Source organism: Odocoileus virginianus, chromosome 11 (assembly GCF_023699985.2).
Source record: "Odocoileus virginianus isolate 20LAN1187 ecotype Illinois chromosome 11, Ovbor_1.2, whole genome shotgun sequence".
Taxonomy (NCBI): domain Eukaryota; kingdom Metazoa; phylum Chordata; class Mammalia; order Artiodactyla; family Cervidae; genus Odocoileus; species Odocoileus virginianus.
Genome location: NC_069684.1, coordinates 7,398,609 through 7,411,183, shown reverse-complemented (window position 1 = coordinate 7,411,183; position 12,575 = coordinate 7,398,609). Strand labels below are relative to the sequence as shown.

The following is a 12,575-nucleotide window of genomic DNA, read 5'->3' as shown; positions in this document are numbered from 1 at the left end:
AAAGCTTTTTTTTTTATGGGCTGGACTGGATGAATCACAAGCTGGATTCAAGATTTATGGGAGAAATATCAACAACCTCAGATATGCAACTGATACCACCCTACAGGCCTAATGGGAGAATTTTTTTCCAATTCCATAGCTCTTAGAATGAAACTTTAAGAAGCAAAAGAGACTTATGATCAAATCACCTGACAGATTAAGCACATGTGTTTACCTCCACTTCCTTCTGGGGCCTCACGTGAAATAAAGCAATTTCCTAAAAGACATAAGCCAAGAAAGGCAATGAGAATGGCAGAAAGTGAAGAGAAACCAAAGAGCCTCTTGATGAGGGTGAAAGAAGAGAGTGAAAAAGTTGGCTTGAAACTTGATATTCAAAAAACTAAGATCTTAGCATTCGGTCCCATCACTTCATGGCAAATAGATGGGGAAACAATCGAAACAGTGACAGATTTTATTTTCTTGGGCTCCAAAATCATTGTGGATGGTGACTGCAATCATGAAATTAAAAGATGCTTGCTCCTTAGAAGAAAAGCCACGGCAGGCCTAGACAGCATATTAAAAAGCAGAGACATCACTTTGCCAACAAAGGTCCATATAGTCAGAGCTATAGTTTTTCCAGTAGTCATGTATGGATGTGAGAGTTGGACCATAAAGAAAGCTGAGTGCTGAAGAAGAGATGCTTTCAAACTGTGGTGATGGAGAAGAATTTTGAGAGTCCCTTGGACAGCAAGGAGATAAACGAGTCAATACTAAAGGAAATCAACCCTGAATATTCGTTGGAAGGACTGATGCTGAAACTGAAGCTGCAATACTTTGGCCACCTGATGTGAAGAGCCGACTCATTGGGAAAGACCCTGATAATGGGAAAGATTGAAGTCGGGAGAAGGAGATGACAGAGGATGGGATGGTTGGATGGCATCAGCGACTCAATGGACATGAGTTTGAGCAAACTCCAGGAAATGTGAAGGACAAGGGAGCCTGTCATGCTGCAGTCCGTGGAGTTGCAAAGAGTCAGACATGACTTAGCAGTATTCAATATGAGAAAAAGAAGGTTACCAAGCTTAACTTGAATAGAAGATGCCCACAGTTGTAGAGTAAGTCTGTAGCATGAATCTAAATAGTGCCTTATTGTTCATATTTATAGGCATGCTCACATTTTTACTTCCCTAATATAGATGTTAAGGATGTGAAATCTTCCTAGTTTCCACTTCAGCTACGAGAATTTTTCATTTACTTTTTCTGGTGTGGATGCAGTATAAATTTTGTTGCTTCACTTTACACCTTTTGTTGTTTCTGACTGCAGCATTTGCAAATCATGTTTAATTATATTTGCCCAGAATAACAATGAAATGCTAATACAGATATATATATATTTTTTTCCTATTCACACTTCACACTCTTATAGTAACAGAAGAGCCTTAATGCACTCTGTCCTCTGAGGAAGCTTGTGGTAAAACAGGAAAAACATTATGAATAATTAAATATATGATATTTACTCCTGGAGAAAGATGAATCTTTGAAAAAAAAAATATCTGCCAGCAGAAAGCTTCACAAGCAGGTACCATATACTATCAGCAATAAATAAATTGCTAGTCTTTTCAGGTGTCAAGGGATTTCACAATCAGATATTCATCAATATCTCTCATCAGAGATAAAGATGCTCAGCTTGATCGCTAAAGGGAAGAAAAATAAGGACCAAGTTACTTCTTGTAAATTCTTATCACTCTTCATTGTTAGCTAGCAAGTAGCTACTGGATGCTTATCACTGTGCCCAAGCTATAGTTATATAAAAAAACTGGGGGAATTCTAGGCTGAAGAAATAATTCTGAGACGTTCCATTTAAAAATATTCAGACCTAAGGAAATTAACTTTTCTTTATTGTGAAGATCTAATATATTTTGTGTGACTGGCCATTTGGCCTATAATTCTTTTGTATATTATTACAGAAAAATCTCACTATTCTCTAGGTGAGGAATATGATCAGTTGAAGAAAGAAGTGTTCTGTTAGTCAACCTAGCAAAATCAATGGATACAGTAATTGACTCAAATTCAACAGACTTGGGATCCAGCTCCACTGTGACCCTAACAAGCTGTGTGACTTTAGACAAATGACTTCACTTATCTGGGGCCTCTGTTCTCTCATGTGTACAATGATGCAGTTTGACAATCTTTAAAATAAACTATTGCTCTAAAATTATTCCTGATTCTGCATGCAACATCAGTTTTTAAATTATTTGAATAAGATGTATAAGCCTGTATTAAATATAATTAAGTCCTTGGTAATTCAGAATGCATTTCAAAACAATGCATAGTGTTATCACTATGAATGCCTAGCAAAATTCTGGTTAAACAGGTTTCAGACTAGTGAAATCCTTATTATATTGGCTTTTACAAGTGTTTTACACAAAATTCTAATTGTAATGAGAAATTTACCCTCATCTCAATAAAACAAAGTCAAATTTTAAAATTAACCAGGAAAGAAAGGGATGTAAATCCCCTGTATTTGGGTTGAGGAAGTTTGCAAATAACATTCTGACCAAAAAAAACAAGACTAACATTCCAGTTCAAAGTCTCTCACTAGTGTGAAAGGCAGATTATTGGCTTCAGTTCAGTTCAGTCTCTCAGTCGTGTCCGACTTTTTGCAGCCCATAGACTGCAGCACGCCAGGCTTCCCTGTCCATCACCAGTTCCTAGAGTTTGCTCAAACTCATGTCCATTGAGTCAGTGATGCCATCCAACCATCTCATCCTCTGTCATTCCCTTCTCTTCCCGCTTTCAACCTTTCCTGCATCAGGGTCTTTTCCAATGTGTCAGTTCTTTGCATCAGATGGCCAAAGTATTGGAGCTTCAGCTTCCATATCAGTCTTTCCAATGAATTTTCAGGACTGATTTCCTTTAGGATTGACTGGTTAGATCTCCTTGCAGTCCAAGGGACTCTCAAGAGTCTTCTCCAACACCACAGTTCAAAAGCATCAATTTTCTTCAGCACTCAGCTTTCTTTATGGTCCAACTCTCACATCCATACATGACTACTAGAAAACCATAGCTTTGACTATATGAACCTTTGTCTAGGTTTGTCATAGCTTTTCTTCCAAGGAGCAAGCATCTTTTAATCTCTCAGCATAGTCACCATCTGCAGTGATTTTCGAGCCCCCCAAAATAAAGTCTGTCACTGTTTCCATTGTTTCCCCATCTGTTTGCCATGAAGTGATGGGACCAGATGCCATGACCTTAATTTTTTGAATATTGAGTTTTAAGCCAGCTTTTTCACTCTCCTCTTTCATTTTCATCAAGAGGCTCTTCAGTTTCTCTTCACTCTCTGCCATAGGGTGGTGTCATCTGCATATCTGAGGTTATTGATATTTCTTCTGGAAATCTTGATTTCAGCTTCTGCTTCATCCAGTCCAGCATTTTTCACGTTGTACTCTGCATATAAGTTAAATAAGCAGGGTGACAATATACAGCCTTGATATACTCCTTTCCCAATTTGGAACCACTCTGTTGTTCCATGTCCGGTTCTAACTGTTGCTTCTTGACCTGCATACAGATTTCTCAGGAGGCAAGTCAGGTGGTCTGGTATTCCCATTTCTTTCAGAATTTTCCACAAGTTTGTTGTGATCCACACAGTCTAAGGCTTTAGTGTAGTCAATGAAGCAGAAGTAGATATTTTTCTGGAATTCTCTTGCTTTTTTCAATGATCCAACGGATGTTGGCAATTTGATCTCTTGTTCCTCTACCTTTTCTAAATGCAGCTTGAACATTTGGAAGTTCTTGGTTCATGTACTGTCAAAGCCTGGCTTGGAGAATTTTGAGCATTGCTTTGCTAATGTGTGAGATGAATGCAATTGTACAGTAGTTTGAACATTCTTTGACATTGCCTTTCTTTTTGATTGGAATGAAAACTGACCTTTTCCAGTCCTGTGGTCACTGCTGAGTTTTTCAAATTTGCTGGCATATTGAGTGCAGCACTTTCACAACATCATCTTTTAGGATTTGAAATAACTCAGCTGGAATTCCATCACCTCCACTAGCTTTGTTCATAGTGATGCTTCCTAAGACCACCTTGACTTCGCACTCTAGGATATCTGACTCTAGGTGAGTGATAGTACCATCATGATTATCTGGGTCATGAGGATAGTTTTTGTATAATTCTTCCGTGTATTCTTGCCACCTCTTCTTAATATCTTCTGCTTCTGTTAGGTCCCTCCCATTTCTGTCTTTTATTGAGCCCATCTTTGCAGGAAATGTTCCCTTGGTATCTCTAATTTTCTTGAAGAGATCTCTAATCATTCCCATTCTATTGTTTTCCTCTGTTTCTTTCCATTGATCACTGAGGAAGCCTTTCTTACCTCTCCTTGCTATTATTTAGAACTCTGTATTCAGATGGATATATCTTTCCTTTTCTCCTTTGCCTTTAGCTTCTCTTCTTATCTCAGCTATTTGTAAGGCCTCCTCAGACAACCATTTTGCCTTTTGCATTTCTTTTTCTTGGGAATGGTTTTGATCCCTGCCTCCTGTACAATGTTATGATCCTCTGTCCATAGTTCTTCATGCACTCTGTCTACCAGAGCTAATCCCTTGAATCTATTTGTCACTTCCACTGCATAATCATAAGGGATTTGATTTAGGTCATACCTGAATGGTCTAGTGGTTTTCCCTAGTTTATTCAATATAAGTCTGAATTTGACAATAAGGAGTTCATGATCTGAGCCACAGTCAGCTCCCGGTCTTGTTTTTGCTGACTTTATAGAACTTCTCCATCTTCAACTGCAAAGAATATGATCAATCTGATTTTGGTATTGACCATCTGGTGATGTCCATGTTTGGAGTCGTCTCTTGTGTTGTTGGAAGAAGGTGTTTGCTATGACCAGTGTGTTTTCTTGACTTCATTTTGTACTCCAAGGCCAAACTTGCCAGTTACTCCAGGTATCTCTTGACTTCCTACTTTTGCATTCCAGTCCCCTATGATGAAAAGGTAATTTTTGGGGGGTATTAGTTCTAGAAGGTCTTCTAGGTCTTCACAGAACTGTTCAACTTCAGCTTCTTTGGCATTAGTGGTTGGGGCATAGACTTGGATTACTGGCTAGTGTAATTATTGATTGATTATTGGCCAGTGTTTGTGAAAAAAAATCAGAAAAGAGAGAACTTTCTGATGGGCTATAGGTAGGCATTCTATGTGAATTTTATTATAACTGATTAATTTAGAGCCCAACACATTAATTTTTAAAAGAATACAGTTAGCCTCCTTAATAAGATTGTGCTAAGTGAAATCTGTGATTCTGTAGACAAGGACCAAGATGAAATTCACATCTCTTTCCTTCATTTCTTCTTTCATTCCAGCCTTCCTCCACCAAATATGTATTGAATGGTTATCATACTAGATTCTGTAATTGTGAGATAATTCAAAAATATATAAAATAAAAATCTGTGACTTTAAGAAAATGTCACAATCTATCAGGCAAAACATACAATTTAATTATTAATATAAAATGATGTAACAATTTAGTGATAGAAATAGATATATAGACTGTGAGGGGTGAATTTACTTACCTTGACAATCAATCTCTCTCTCTCTCACACACACACATGTTTATGTGACATGACCATTCCATATCAAACTTTAAAGAAAAATTTTGAGCCACTCTGAAGCATTTTTGAAGCACTAGGTTTACATACAAATAACACCATTCTCATTGTTTTTGAAAGCAGATATGAATCTGTTTATAGAAATATATTCCTAGACTTTTGCAGTCACTATTATTAGAGAAATTAAGAGTAATAAAACCACATTTAAAACTGTTTTAGATGGAATGGCCATCTGATTTTGGTGAGAAGGAAGAGAGGCAGGCATTTTTCATATACTTCTGTCTAACAGTGAAAGTTAGTACAACCTTTCTGGAGAACTATAGGTCATGATTTATCAGAAGGTTAAAAAATGTATATACCTAGATCTGGCAAACTTATCCTAAGAAAATAACTGAGGATGAATGCAAAGATTCAGGTTTTAGTGCATATACATTTAGGATTATTAGATTTTTTTTGTTGTTGTTGAATTGACCCTTTTATCAGTAGGTAAGGTCCAGCTTTATTTCTAAAGACTGTGGATGAAGTAAAATTCTGTCAATCAATGGAGGGATACAAATAAGTCAATTCCTGTTATAACAAGTGGAAACTTGGAAAAATATGTTCTTTAACTTACTACTAAAAACAGTTGCATGAATTCTGCTTAAGCCAGAGCAGGTACCTGTTAGTAAAAACATATATTGTAGAGATAGCTTCCTATTATCAATAGTCTGAGAGGCATAACTTCTAACATTAGTCACAGAACAAACAAAAGTAAACTTTACACATTGTTCATAATCGTATTAAGGGTTTATACCATATAAATTGTTTCTGTAAAATTCATATGATTTATTATCCTGCTGGATACATTTTATTGCCTTCCTACAGTTTTGTGCTTTTTCTTAATATCATTTCTGAGCACCCCTTTGAGTTTATATTATAGCATTTAGAAATTATCAGTGCTAAATAACTAAGTAGAATGACAACAAAATAGAGAAGCTAAACTACATTGCCTTCTTTAGACCAACTCTTCTTTACTAAATTGCCCAGATATTTTGGTGAGAATTAAAGGTTCAAGGTTGTGCTGACACCTTGTGTCTAAATAAATTTGAGAAAAGTTTGCAAAGTTAAAAGAACCCAAATATGAAACCTAATGCATAGCAGTATCTGCTTCATCAATCCAGTGGTCTAAAATTTTCTTGATTATGGTCAATCACCTATTTGCTTTCCATTTTCTATCATTTGATATTGCAATATACACAAATGTTCATGTTCCAAGTAATGAAATCATATTATAAAAGTAGATCTCTTTCAAACAAAGATGGCTGCAAATTATCTGCTCATCTTCCCCTTAACAGGTGGAATCTAATTTTACTCCCCTTAAACCTGATCTGGCCCTAGTGACTTACTTGGCAAATACAACAAGGCAAAATTGACATTCAAGGACCCTTGAGGTTGTGTCAAGAGAAGCCTTGGAGCTTCCTCCTGGGCCCCAGAACACTCATGCTTGGACCTCTGAGCTACACTAATCTTAAGTCTGACTACCTGAGGCCACCACGCTGTAAGGATGCCCAAGCCAGCTCCTCCTCTGTTCTAGCTTCCAGCCAGCCCTTCAAGTTCTACCTGCTGAAGCCCCAGACATCCAGAGTAGAAAAGAACCCTCCCCACTGTTTAATGTCTGAATTCCAACCCACAGGTTCATGAGCAAGACAAATGATTCTTATTTTGAGCAGTTGCATAGCATTGATAACTGAACAGAATTTGGTGTCAAGAATGGGATGCTGGTTTCGGACGAGGTGGTAGGTGGAAACTGGAAGGGGCTCGGGAAACTCTTCATAAAGCCTTGAATAATGGTGGGTGAATGCTACCAGAGGCAGGAAGAAAGGACACACACGTTCTCTCCTGGGAGCCAAACTGTTGCCTGTGGTAATGTGGGAAAGAGAGATCTCGAGCATCTGGCTGTATAGATTTCCAAGCAGAATCCTCAAAATGCCACTTGGCTTTTCCTAGTTACCTATTACAAAATATGAGGAGTGAGGGGAAAAGTTAAAGAAGGAACTGTTCAATTTTTGAGAATCTAGGGAAACCTATTAAGGAGCAGGACTTTTTTAGGTTTGAGAATAAAACCATCTTATCCCCAGATTCTTTCAGCAGAAGATTCTCAGTGTTAGAAATGGCTTCAGAGCAAATGAACTCTTGACATGGATCTGGATGGATCTCATGATTATTGTGAACCAGTGACTATTATGAGCCTTTTCTTCCAAACTTCTCTATTTTGAATGGCAGTGTTTATTGGAGTTACCTTACGGCAGATAGCTTGTATCTTTATTTCCCAGGTCTTCAGATGGGTAGGAATTGTATTTAAGCAGTGGCATTGAAGCACTTCATTCTGATATATGTGATGAGATGCTGGACTTTGGGTCAGTGCTGAAACAGGATGAGACTTTTGGGATTCTTAGGAGGGGTAAGTGTATCTTTCATTTTCAATAAATGTAAATAATGTGGCCAGAGGACAAACTATGGAAGACTGAAGATGGCTGTGAATTCCTCGCTGCTACAACCACTGAGAGGCAGAGTCTATTCCTTCTTCTTGAATCTGGCCTGGTTTTAGAGACTTACTTAACAAATAGAAGGTGGTAGAAATGATATTTTGGGACTTTCTGAGGCTAGTTCATAAGAAGACTTGCAGCTTTCTCCCAGGCCTCTTACAACACTTATCTTAGAGCCCTGACTGCCATGTAAAAAGTCTGAAAATGCAGAGGCTGTCATGCTTTGAGGACGCTCAAGCTGGGACAGGCTGGGTGCAGATAGAGAGACGGGGTGGGGGAGGTGGTGAGGGCTCCAAACTTTAGGATCATCCCAGCTAAGACCTTCAGAATCATTTAGCACAGATGAGCTTTGCACCTTGTCTCAATTTCTGACCTACAGATTTGTGAGCAAAATACATGATTTTTTTTCCTAATAAGGTATATAATTTGAGGGTTGCTTTTTGTTTGACAATAATTAAAACATCCTCCCTTGTTCTCAGGGATCCCATAGCCATTTCGTGATCTGGACTTGGTTTGGTCCTACCTCAGTTCATCAGAAATGTTGTTTTATCCTTACACTGCATTGCATGGCAGTTCATTCTTGCCCCTTTGCCTATGAAGTGGAGCCTCAGTCCATGCATATATCAGTGGATGCAAGGCAATTCAATGGAAGCCAGGCAGATAGAACCTACACTTTAGTACCTATGAACTCGGCTCAGCTCAAAAAATATTCTAGTGGTGACAAGGGTTAAAGAGAAGTTCCTGCCCAAATAAAATGCCCTGCTAAGAGCACACATATTTAATGAACACATACATGGACTGAAGTGATTAAAAACAATATTTAATGTATAATATGTATATTTTAGTTTAACAATCAACATTAAAGCCAGGTAATATTTTTAGAACTCCAGAGTATACACACTCATTCAAACCCTAAAGACACTTAATAGTAAATGCTGCACCTGAAGTTTTCTTAGATGATTTCAGGATTCAGCCCCAGATTCAGGCTATGTCAGAAGCATATAAAGTGTTTTCAGAGGAAGGGTCCAGAAAGGATAATTTTCCTTGAGAGGAATTGATGCCTAGATGCAGTCAAGAGTTACTCAGTTGGCCTTAGAGGTAAATCTCATTGACCTTTGTGGTGTCTTGGGATGCATCTACGAGGATGAGGCCGGAGAATCTGTATGCTTAACACTCCTCCCTGCTCCCCCCCACCCAGAGTGGTTCTCAAGCACATGCGAGTCTGAGAGTGCTGATTTAAGAACTGTGATGCCTGTTTTTCTTCCCCTATGCCCCTTATCTACCGCCTGATGTCTCAAGTGACCTTTGAGACATTTCACTCTCTTGCTATCACAGAGAGACTCCTTTAGAACAAAATCAAAAGCAAGGAGAGAATCAGAAACACCTTTATTGGGAACAAAGTGATTAGATTTGTAGTGGTAATGAGTAGGTAGGTGACCATCCACTAATGGGTTTCAAGAAAAAAAGACTAAAAAGCCTTGAATAATCCAAATGATTTTTCTTTCTTTTCTGCGTCTCAAGCCCTAGGCACATGTCTCTAGTTCCTAGTGCATTTGGCATTACTTCAGCTCGCATTTCATTTTCATACTGTGAACCCCAATTTGACATCTTGAAATATAACCCTGTAAGTCACATATTATTTCACCCAAAGGTTTTTATGGAAGATAACTTCTTCACTTAATATTAATATTGCTGCATTCAGAGCCCCAATCAATCCAATTTGGCAGGTATTTTATTTCAAAACTATCATACAGAGCAATTTCCCCTTCAAGAAATTTTACTCCATTGCTGTCAAAGAGAGATCCATTTAGAACAAAATCAAAATCAAAATGAAGGAGAGAATCAGAAATAACTTTGTTGGGAACAAAGTGATTGTGTTTGTAGTGGCAATGAGAAGGCAATGACAAACCCCCACCAATAGTTTTCAAGAAGGACTCAAAATCTTGAACATACCTTGAATGATATGAATAACCAAATTCATTTTTACCTTTTAAGATTTCCTATAGCCTACCAATACAGTGTTAAAGAAGGTTTATTACCTATCACCTAACCTAATAATAGGTTTACTACCTATTATTAAATCTATCTATATTTACTAATGATTTAAAAGAACAAAGACTTTTAATTTTTTAAAATTTATTTATATTTTTATTGAAGGATAATTGCTTTACAGAATTTTGTTGTTTTCTCTCAAACCTCTACATGAATCAGCCACAGGTATACATATGTCCCCTCCCTTTTGACCCTCTCTCCTGTCTCCCTCCCCATCTCACCCTTCTAGATGGATACAGAGCCGTGTTTGAGTTTCCTGAGCCATACAGCAAATTCCCGTTGGCTGTCTATTTTACATACAGTAATGTAAGTTTCCATGTTACTACCTCCATACATCTCCCCATCTCCCCCTCTCTCCCCACGTCCATAAGTCTATTCTCTAGGTCTGTTTCTCCATTGCTGCCCTGTAAATAAATTCTTCAGTACCATTTCTCTGGAGTTCATATATATGTGTTAGAATACAGTATTTATTTTTCTTTTTCTGACTTACTTTACTCTGTATAATAGTGAGTGATTATACTGATTTACTGATTTAGTAATATACTAAATTATATTTTAGTATATTTATATATATAAATATATAGTATACCTATATATATTTAGTATATTTTACTAAAATATACTAGTATATTTAACTATTATTAGTATTAGTAATAGTATTAGTATACTAGTATTACTATTCTATTACTATTAAATATACTAGTGTATTTTAGTAAAATCAGTATTTATTACTAATTAGTATGACTAGTTTAAGTTTACTTTGCTGTTGTTCAGTCACTAAGTCGTGTCTGGCTGTTTGCGACCCCATGGACTGTGACACACCAGGCTTCTTTGTCCATCACTATCTTCCTGTTTGCTGAAACTCATGTCCATTGAGTCAGTGATACCATCCAACCATCTTATCCTCTGTTACTCCCTTCTCCTCTTGCCCTCAATTCTTCCCAGCATCAGGATCTCTTCCAATAAGTCAGTTCTTTGCATCAGGCAGCCAAAGTATTGGAGTTTCAGCCTCAGCATTAGTCCTTCCAATGAATATTCAGGATTGATCTCCTTCAGGATTGACTGGTTTGATCTCCTTGTTGTCCAAGGGACTCTCAAGAGTCTTCTCCAGCACCACAGTTTGAAAGTGTCAATTCTTTGGCGCTCAGCCTTCTTTGGCTTATAGAACAATTCATTAATCAAGATACTACAATGACTCAAAGTAAAATTGATCTAAATTATATTTCTAAACATCTTATTATCCTTAGAAGTATTTCAACTCCCACCATCTCCACAAGTCTCTCTCTCCTTGTTCTCAATGACAAAATAGAGTCAACTGAAGAACAATGAAAAGAGAAGGTCAAATGACTTGGAAAAAATAGGGTGATGCTTAAATCTAGAAGCGAAAGCTGAGGAGCCACGGCAGCCCTCCTAAGGATGGCTCGCATAATGTAGCGAGGAGGAAAATCTGTCAGTTTCTCTAAAGTCTTACTTACACTATTTTCTAAAATCATATTACCATCTGAGCCTTTCTATGGCTGTATTTGCAAATCTGATACTCAAAAGGTTAGGTATTTCCTTCCTTCTGCAATTAGAATAGAGCAATAGTCAATGGCATTGAGGTCTTGGTAACAGTTACATGGTCCCAAGTGAAGGCTGTCATTCCAAGCATGCTTATTTGACATTGTAAATATGCAACCTTTTCTTTTAAAATCTGTTTGTTTTTAAAAAAATTATTCGATTGTAGTTGATTTACAATGTTGTGTTAGTTTCAGGTGTTTTAAAAGTTGGAACTTGTAACTATTACTAACAAGATTTCAACTGTTATACCTATATAGCAAGTATATAAAGAAAAACACCCAAGTAAAACCTGCTAATTTTCACTAAAATATACCTCATTAATCAACTTTGAGTAAGAATTTTTTTTTTATTACTCATTCTGTTTCTCTTACTTTTAAGTCAAAAATCCTATTCAGGGTGACTGCAATGACCCAGAATCTCTGTGGCCACCCCAAGCATCCATATCCTAAGCTTATTTTTCTTTTGTAGCCAGAGGGGCTGTCACTCTCTTAGTAAGTATGATTATTCTTTTCTGACTGGTCCCAACTAATAAGACTAAATGATTATACCTGACATTTCCAATTTTCCCCCTTGCTTTTCCCCCTGTAAATGGCAGAGGGGTGACAAGAACGTATATACTCCCCATTAATGGTTTATTTATAGCTAGAAGTTTTCAAGAGGAGAGGCATCTTCTGTATATCTATAGAATATTCTCCATTTGGAAATTTCAAATATAGCAGGAAGGATTATATATTAAATATTCTCAGGGATGCCCTAAAAGTCTGCATTAGTTACGTCCTCCTCCGTAAACAAGAGTTTCGTAACAGACCCCTACAACCAACTTTTAAAAAGCTATCTCTTGGAAGAATTAAG

At 37.3% G+C, this 12,575-nt stretch overlaps 1 long non-coding RNA gene across 1 annotated transcript in view; it reads left to right on the top strand.

Moving 5' to 3' along the window:
• The window catches only part of LOC139037429 (uncharacterized), a 54,348-nt gene that overhangs the window by 19,924 nt on the left and 21,849 nt on the right, over positions 1 to 12,575 (top strand). The window contains exon 2 of the long non-coding RNA XR_011490222.1: positions 10,393 to 10,469. This is a non-coding gene — a long non-coding RNA (uncharacterized lncRNA). The remainder of the gene's footprint in view (positions 1 to 10,392; positions 10,470 to 12,575) is intronic.